The sequence below is a fragment of the Peromyscus maniculatus genome, chromosome X (genome assembly GCF_049852395.1).
Source record: "Peromyscus maniculatus bairdii isolate BWxNUB_F1_BW_parent chromosome X, HU_Pman_BW_mat_3.1, whole genome shotgun sequence".
Classification (NCBI taxonomy): domain Eukaryota; kingdom Metazoa; phylum Chordata; class Mammalia; order Rodentia; family Cricetidae; genus Peromyscus; species Peromyscus maniculatus.
In genome coordinates, this window is record NC_134875.1 from 23,918,620 (window position 1) to 23,927,918 (window position 9,299).

At 41.7% G+C, this 9,299-nt stretch overlaps 1 long non-coding RNA gene across 1 annotated transcript; it reads right to left on the reverse strand.

The window, feature by feature from the left end:
* Nucleotides 1-1,985: 1,985 nt before the first annotated feature.
* Nucleotides 1,986-3,897, reverse strand: LOC143270668 (uncharacterized). The gene is made up of 2 exons (XR_013047913.1): nucleotides 3,670-3,897; nucleotides 1,986-2,124 (listed from the first exon to the last, which is right to left on the reverse strand). It is a non-coding gene; the product is annotated as an uncharacterized LOC143270668 (long non-coding RNA).
* Nucleotides 3,898-9,299: the final 5,402 nt, after the last annotated feature.

Genomic DNA, 9,299 nt, shown 5'->3' on the forward strand with positions numbered 1-9,299 from the left:
TTCTTTAGCCCAGGAGCTTACAGTGCCTGGTGTAAGCTATAGATAATTCCCTGAATGGAATAGTAACTGGAAGAGGAACCACAGCTCTTTGATATTACCTCTATGAAATTGTCCTACCAGCTAACTGAAAACAGTGGCCCCTTTGATTTTGATAAGTGTTGGAAGATAAACATCCAAGGATAATGTCTTAGTTACTTTTCAACTGCTATACCAAGATACTATGACCAAGGCAACTTATAACAGAAAGTGTTTAATTTGGGATTGTAGTTTCACAGTGTTAGAGTTCATGATGTCAGAGCAAAGGAAGAACTGAGGGCTGATGTCTTGATCCACAATCATGAGGCTGAGACACACACACACACACACACACACACACACACACACACACACACACACACTGGGAACAGCATGGGTCTTTTGAAACCTCGAAGCCCTGGGAACACATCTCCTTCAACAAGGCCAAGACTACTAATCCTTTCCAAACAGTCCCATCAACTGGGAACCAAGTATTAAACTATTTGAGCCTATGAGGTCATTCTCATTCAAGCCATCATAGATAGTATGGTGTATACTCAGATTTTAGTTAATAAGACTAGCAGTGGGAGGGAAGTATGCTCAATAAGGATAAGGATTAAGTATTAAACTCACCTTATAAAGAAAAAAATGAGGCCGGGCGGTGGTGGCGCACGCCTTTAATCCCAGCACTCGGGAGGCAGAGGCAGGCAGATCTCTGTGAGTTCGAGGCCAGCCTGGTCTCCAAAGTGAAGTTCCAGGAAAGGCGCAAAGCTACACAGAGAAACCCTGTCTCGAAAAAGCCAAAAAAAAAAAAAAAAAAAAAATGAGGTGAGTAAAGTAGCTGGGAAAGGAAAGTTGGTATACTAGTAGAGCTCAAAGTTTTCAGAGACTGTTATATCTATGGAAGATGACAATTAAGAAGCAAAAGAAGAGCTGGGCGGTGGTGGCGGCACATGCCTTTAATCCCAGCACTCGGGAGGCAGAGCCAGGTGGATCTCTGTGAGTTCGAGGCCAGCCTGGTCTCCAAAGCGAGTTCCAGGAAAGGCGCAAAGCTACACAGAGAAACCCTGTCTCTAAAAACCAAAACCAAAAAAAAAAAAAAAAAAGAAGAAGAAAGAAGAAGAAGCAAAAGAGGAAGGGCTAAGACTAAGAGAAAGAAGTAAGAATGAGGGGAGTTATATGAGTTGTGAGTGAAAAGCATAGTGGAGAATTCCTTATAGTACAGCATTTGTACAGACTTAAACAACAGCCCTAAACCTGATTGAGCAATATATGAACAAAAGGAAAACCATGATGAGACACATATCCAATAGTGTACATTAGATAATAGAAAATAAGAAATATAAAGAAAGAGCTGCAGATTAATGACTGCTGAGAGAGAACTCCAGAGGCAGGCCCCCTCATATGAGATCTAATCCCAAGAGGTCAGCCCTATACATGTATCCATATGAGCAACACTAGATGAACTCAGCAGATTGTATTTATAAATTCATATGTGTGTGTGTATATATATATATATATATGTGTGTGTGTGTGTGTGTGTGTGTGTGTGTGTGTGTGTAACAATAACATTTAAAGAATAAGAGGCCATGAATTTGAGGAGTGGAGAGGACATTGTAAAATTTGGAGTAAGGAGAGATGAATAATGTAAATGCGGTACCCATACATTAAATTCTCAAAAATTAAATTATATATGTGTGTATATATACATACACACACACACACATATATATATATAATATTTGTGAGTGAATTGCTAATATGAAAGATGAAGTTTTCAGATCCCTCTGGCGCTAGAAGGTTCCACATGGTTCAGTGTGTGCCTCATTGTACTAGTTCTGAGTTTCTGGAATATGAGGAAGTGGAGTTTGGAAATCCTTTGTCTGTATTTCCCTTGGACACTTGAACTTCACTGTGGCCTCCTCCTGTCCCCTGTCTAGTGTGTGTGAAGAGCAGCACTTCTCTTGCAGTTTCTTCTCCACTTGGGCAGATTTATTCTTGGCAAGCAGACAAGGGAATGGAGAGTTTTTCCGGCTGGGCTACGATCCTCACTATCTCTCTGTGCCTGCTTCCCTGCAGAGGTCCACCCTTGAACCTCCGGTGGGAAACCTATAAAAAACAAGAGAAAACGTAAGAAACAGGAACTCTACCCTCCTTTCACTCTCACATAAATACACACATAATGGAAGCTAGGATGCATTCATAAATGCAAGAGAACATGCAGTATTTGTCTTTCTGAATCTGTTACTCTTTGAATCTATTTCCCAGTTCTGACTGTTTACCTGAGAATTTCCTAATTTCATTTTTTCACTGCTGAATAAAATCCCATTGTGTATATGTACCATATTTTTATTATCCATTCATCAGTTGCTAGACATCTGTGCTGACTAAATTCCTTTCTTATTGTGAATGGAGAACCATGCCAAAGGACATGGATGTGTGAGTACTTCTCTCACAGAATATAGCATCCCTTGGGTAAATTCCCAGGAGTAGACTAGCTGGATCACATGGTAGATCTGCAAGGTAGATCTACCTTTCTGAGGAACCTCCACACTGATTTTCATACCAGTGTATACTCCTACCAAGTGTGAATAAGTGTTCCCCTTTCCTCATATCCATACCAGCTTTTTGTTCGTGGTCACTTTTGTTTATTTGTTTGTTTATTGTAGCCATTCTGACTGGGGTGATGTGGCATCTCAATGTAGTAAGTCTTTTTTCATTTGAAGACTTAAAAATATTTATTGGTCATTTGTGCTTCTTATTTTAAGAACTACCTGTTATGTTCATTGACATATTTGTCATCTGGAAGTTTTAATTTTTTTCAGTTCTTTATGTATTTTAGATATTAGTAGAGCTGGCAGGTATTTTCTCCTCTCCAGTAAGCTGTTTGTTCACTTCAGTCATGAATATAGAAAGAGACCATGGGTGGAGAGCTTTAAGGAAACAGGGGGTAGAGTGGGGTGGTAGTAGGGATGGGTAATATTAAATTATAAACTTAAATATTACATAAAAGGGGAATGGGAATAGTGGGGTAGAATGGTATAAGTGGCAAGAAGGACAGGGAGCTGGAAATCAACATATAAACATACCATAACAAAATCTCTTATTTTGTATGCTAATTAAAAAATAAATGAGGGGGCTGGGGAGTTAGATCAGTGGCAGTGGCGCACACCTTTAATCCCAGCACTGGGAGGCAGAGGCAGGAGGATCTCTGTGAGTTCGAGGCCAGCCTGGTCTACAGAGTGAGATCCAGGACAGCCATCAAAACTACACCGAAGGGGGAAAAAAAAAAGGTGGAGACAGAGGATCCCTGGGACATAGTGACCAGCCAACACAGCTGAATTGCTGAGTTCCAGGTTCAGTAATAGATCCTATTTCAAAATAAGAAGGAAAGTGATAGAAGGAATAAATATTATGGACTGATGACATCCACATGCATACATATATATTTGCATACACATATGCATATAAGTGCACATGCATGAACATGTACACACACAATCCACAGGTAAATAAGCAAGTAAATAAAATTAATTAATTAGAAAATAATAGACATGATGGAGTTTATATAGGAGTGTGGATTCACAAGGTAGGTAAGACACACATTTTAAAGTAGAATAAATTTCAAAGATGTGTATCTAAGAATCTACTTACTACCAGTATTTGAAGATGTCACAGAAGTCAAAATTTGGAGGTCTCCATTTCCTTTTTCTACTCCAATAGGTCTCTGTTTTTCCATATCTCAGCTTTTACCTAATTGCTAAAGCCGAACTGCTAAGTCATTCTAGATTCTTCTTTCACTTTCCTGTCCTGTCAAATTTGCCTCCATCACATATCCTACAGCCATCAGATTCTCGCCATCTCCCTTGCTATTGGTCCAGTCTGTGCTATGTGAAAGGGGTGGGGAAATTCACCATCAAGACATGACATTTAAACCGACCTATGAAAAGGTGAAGCATTATGATGTCATCTATGTCATCCTGGTGAAAGCAATGGTGGCTTCAGGCTCTAGGAGTAGCAGTGCTTCTTTTTACTTCCTTTTCTGAATGACTGCATGCCTAAGTCATTACTAGTCAGGAGCAAGGTCCATGGAAGGGAGCCTAGAGAGTGGAGCCAGTGTCTCCTTGGATAACCCTAGCATGACAGAGACTCAGACAACAAACAGGACCAGGGGATCAGAATCTGCGGAGGGTTGGTAGGGAAGTGGTCCTGTGTGGGGTTGCAGAGCCTGAAGAAGGAGGCAGTCTTGTCCATATTTGAGTGAGGGACGCATCCACGAAAAGCAGCCTATTTGGAGTTATGAAATGGGAGTCCAAGCAGGATGAAGGAGTCCACAGAATATTTCTTACAACAAAGACCAAAAGAATAACTTTGGAGTAGAGAGGGCTGGCAGGTACACCTTACAGAGCAGATAAGGAGCATCATCCTTGATAGAATACACCGAAGTCACGTGTTCCCTGTTAGAATGCAGCAAAGAAGCTAGAGCACCGCTGCTATGGTGACCATGAGGCAAATCTGTCCCCTGGACTGGATAAAGAAGTGACTCCAGAGCCAGCCGCGAGTCAGAGACAATTCCTGGTTCTGGGGGTGAGGGGGTGGGGTGGATGACAGGAGGCACTGGGAGGGAAGGATGGAGGAGGAAGCTGGGGCTGGAATGTAAAAGCAATAGATTAATAAAAAATGACTTAAAATAGGAAAAAGTCAATGTAATGGCTGACTCCCTTGGGTTCTTCAAATATAACTGACATCCACAATGAACTAAAATTTTCATATCTAGAAACTCATACAAACATGGAAGAAAGGAAACCTTAAGAAATGCAATTGACCTGGGTGGTGGTTGTACATGACTTTAATCCCAGTACTCTGGAGGCAGAGGCAGGCAAATCTCTGTGAGTTTAATCACAGAGCAAGATCCAGAACAACTAAGGCTACACAGAGAAACCCTGTCTCAAAAACCAAAAAGAAAAAAAAGAAAAAAAGAAAAGAAAAAAAGAAAAAAAAAGCAATTGAGTTGATTCCTTCATTCCTTCACAGAATCCTATATTCTTCCTTCATTGCTGGTTATCCTTCACAATCAATTAAATATCTGTTGTTCCTATATAATGTCTGTAGGTTGAAATGGGCAGTATTGTTATTGTCATTTTTGTGCCTGTTTTGTGCATCGCTGAATCCTTAGCGTTTGATAGAGTGCCTGACATATAGTTCTCAGTCAAAAAATATTGGTTAATTGCATAAATGGAAGAGGGGAAGAGAGGGAGGAAATAGGAAAAGGATGGAGGTGAAGGGTGAGGAGGAGGAGGTGGTGGAGGAGGAGGAGGAGGAGGAGGAGGAGGAGGAGGAGGAGGAGGAGGAGGAGGAGGAGAAGAAGAAGAAGAAGAAGAAGAAGAAGAAGAAGAAGAAGAAGAAGAAGAAGAAGAAGAAGAAGAAGAGCTACATGTCCATAGAGTAGGGACTGAGAATTCTGCCAGGATCCAGTAGTGATGAGAACCATCCTGTCCACCCACCTGTTTTAGAGTCTGGCTGTAAGACAGGACCTGGACCCTCAGCAGAATCCTTGTCAGTGCTGGCACCCAGAGCAAGGGAAACTGGAAGACTGCCAGCAGGGAGTGCCAACCTGAGAACTTGGCAGCCCTGTAGCATCTCTCGGAACTAACATGCATCCAGAAGAGTCCATGACCACAAAAGTTGCCTTTGCTCTGCAGCTCTTGGCAGTGAGTGAGATGTTGGAACATCCCGCAGGGTGTGAACTATCATCGAGGTGCATGTCTCTCCTATTACCTTCAGAGAGGAGGTCATGACTGGGCCTTTGGAATCATTGCGGGTGGAGAGAAGGTGTAGGAGGGAAGCACTCCAGGTAGCAAGAAAAGTTAAGTAACTATCACCCCCCCCCCCATATAGAACATCGAGACCATCTAAGTACTTTGATATTGTAATGGATAGAGCATACTGGAAGACTGAAGTTGAAAATGCAGAAGACTCCCTGCTCATTAGGGAATGTGAATGTCATCATGAGGCAATAGAGAGCCACTGCAACAGCCATTTTCCTGTGGTGACATTTTCCCTCTGAGTGCCATTGGGGAATAGTATGGGGTGGGAAGCAGACCACATGGAATGATTTTAAAAGTTCTTAGTAAACCAAGGGCTTTACCTAGGGTAAAGGCAGTGATTGTCAAGAGACAAGGCCAGGTAAGAGGCAGAGCTGTGGGCTAGATGTGAAGGGTAGAAAATGCAGGCACGTCTGGCAGATGGTGCTTTCACTGAGCTGGGCGTGGGAGAATTGTTTGGACAGGTTATATTTGAGAAGCCCACATGCATCACCCTGGTAGACCTTCCAGTCAGTAATCAGATACCGGCTGAAGAGTTCAAGAAAGAGTCAAACCCATAGACAGACATGGAGATCATTAGCTTATAGTGGAATTCATGATAGCAAATGAGATCACCCACATCCTTTGGAAATTTCCAATGCTTAAAGGATGGTCATAGGAGGCTGGGGAAAGTAGCCCAGCTGTTTTCCTAAATCAAGGAAGGGCAGAATTTTCACACATGGGCATGGTAAATTGTATTGACTAGCCCTGCACAGGGCTTACAATTCAGTAGAATATACAGATTAAGAAGCAATTGAGAGCTTTTTCTGTGGTGTTGAGTATTGCCCCCACAGCATCCCACATGCTAGGCAAGTACTCAACCACTGAGAAGCACCCTCAGTCCTCACTGAGTGCCTTTCTGAGAATTGGAGGATTCCCCAGGGCAAGTGGGAAAGCAAATATGACACCACTGATATTCCAAAGGAGATTTTCATCTAAATCCATTCTTCCATAAATATGTAAAACCTTCAGAGTTTGATTGGCAAATGTTTTCTTGTTTCAACATCTAGGTTTCTCTATGGAGGTGTCAATTATAAAGAGGCTCTGCTTCAGACTGAAGGCCTGAATTGCCCATAATGTGAAGTCATTATTCTGTTTGCTGCATTGTGTCCCCCAGAAAGATATAGTGAAGGCCTAGCCCCCAAGTCTCTCAGAATATGATTTTATTTCAAAATGCACTCATTATAGATGGAGCCAAGTCAGAGTGGAGTCATAATAGAGCGCTCCCATAAAGTCAAAGTGACAGTGTCCTTGTAAGAAGCAAGGAGAGACACAGAGAAAGGGGGAAGTGCAGTGTGCAATCCAAGATTAGAATGATGCAGGACCTTCAAGCCAAGGAATGCCAAAACCCAGCAGCTACCAGCAGAAGCCAGGCAGAGGCTAGGAAGGAATCCACCCAGTCTGTAATATCTGTTGTTTTAAGCCACCCCATGTTGTGATACAGTTCTGCACTTACAGGTACCACATCCACAATGTCAACCTACCAAACATTGAACATCTCAAAAAATAATTGTACCTGTACTGAACGGGGGTTGGACAGTATCTGTTATAGCTATTGCCTAAATGGTGCAGCATAAAGTTATTTAAAATGCATTCACATTATGCTGTGGGTTAGAAATCACCCAGAGATGTTGTATCTGGTGGTTTGAATAAGAAATGTTCCCCATAGGCTCGTGTGGTTGATCACATGGTCTCCAGTTGGGGGAGCTGTTCGCTGAGGTTATGTAACCTTTAGATGTGGCCTTATTGGAGGAAGTGTATCACTAGAGTTTAAAGCCTGTCCTACTTTCAGTTAGCTCTCTTTGCTTTGTTCTTGTGGTTAACATGTGATTTCTCAGCTTCCTTCTGTGATGGACTATTAACCCTTTGAAACCCAGAGCCAAAATGAGCACTTCTTCTGTAAGTTGCCTTGGCTATGGTGCTTTATCATAGTAGTAGAAAACTAATGCAGATTATTTGAGGTATACATGAATACTATGTTATTTTACACAAGGTACTTGAGAATTCATAGATTTGAGTATGGGGGCGTAGGAGATGCTGGAACCAATTCTCTGGGAGCACCCTGGGACTACTATCATTTCTTATAGTTCAGGCTAGAAAATTTCTACAGTTGTCAAGTATAAAACAGTGGCATTGCTCTAACTCCCTCCAACAGAAAAAAAGTCACAAAGATGGTTACTGTGAAGACTTCACTCGGACACAAACATCTGGCCACTGGATAGAAGTGACAAGCTGGGAAGCGACAAAAGTGTTGGTGATGCTCTGAAGAGTTCAGGCAATCTTTGCTCTTTGGGTGATTTAAACTACTTAAGTCTTTATTCTTAAAATTTGAACTGAAATCTAAATTTATATCTTTGATTTTTTCAACAAATCAAACTAGATTTTCAGTCTAGGTAGAACTCTTCCAGTGATAATAAATAGCACCAGCCACAAAATAAGTAGAGGGAAAATTAAATAGGGGTTGGTGGCAACTTTTTTTATCTTTTGCTTCATTCTCATGAATAGATTTTACTTTTACAGCAGCTTTAGGTTTAGCAGAAATCTGAGTGCAAAGCCAGCCTATAAAATCACAGTATCCACTCTGCTAATCCCTTATTGGGCACAGTTTCCTATGCATGTATGGATGGATGCATGCATGTATGTATGAATGGATGCATGTATGTATGTATGTTATATGCACAAATGTGTGTGTTGATGTGTGAGCCTATGTGCACACATGGAGGACTTACTCCCTTGAGACAGATTCTCTCCCTGAATTTGGAGCTAAACTGGAAGTCAGCAAATCCTAACCCCCCCCCCCACAACACCCCCCCCCCCCCCCGCCACCACACACACACACAACATAGTGCTGGGATTACAAGTGCACATATGACGATGCCAGGCTTTTTACATGGGCTCTAGAAATTTGAACTCAGGTCTTCAAGTTTGTGCAGCAAGTGTTCTTATAAGCTGAGTCATCCCTTCAGCATGCTTGCCCTATTATTAACATGATACATTAGTATGGCATGTGCTTTACAACTGATGAATCAATATTGATACATTATTACTAACCAGTCCTTAGTTGGCATTAATGTTTACTTTGTGTTGTACAGATCTATGAGGTTTCCAGTATACACAGTGTCGTGTATCCCCCACTGCAGCATCATTAAGAACAGATTTATTGCATGGAAAATCCTTGTGCTTTACTCATTCATCTTCCCTCCCCTCTCTCGGGATCCCTGATAACCATCATCATTTACTGACTCTGTAGTTTTGCCTTGTCTACAGTGTACCACAAAATTGGCATAGTCTGGAGCCTTTTTGGATTGATGTTTTTCACTTCCCAATATTCATGCAAGCTATTCATGTCTTCTTGTGGAGTTATATTCTTCTCCTTCTCCTGGCTGAAGAGTATTCTACTGTACCAATGTGCCAAGGTTT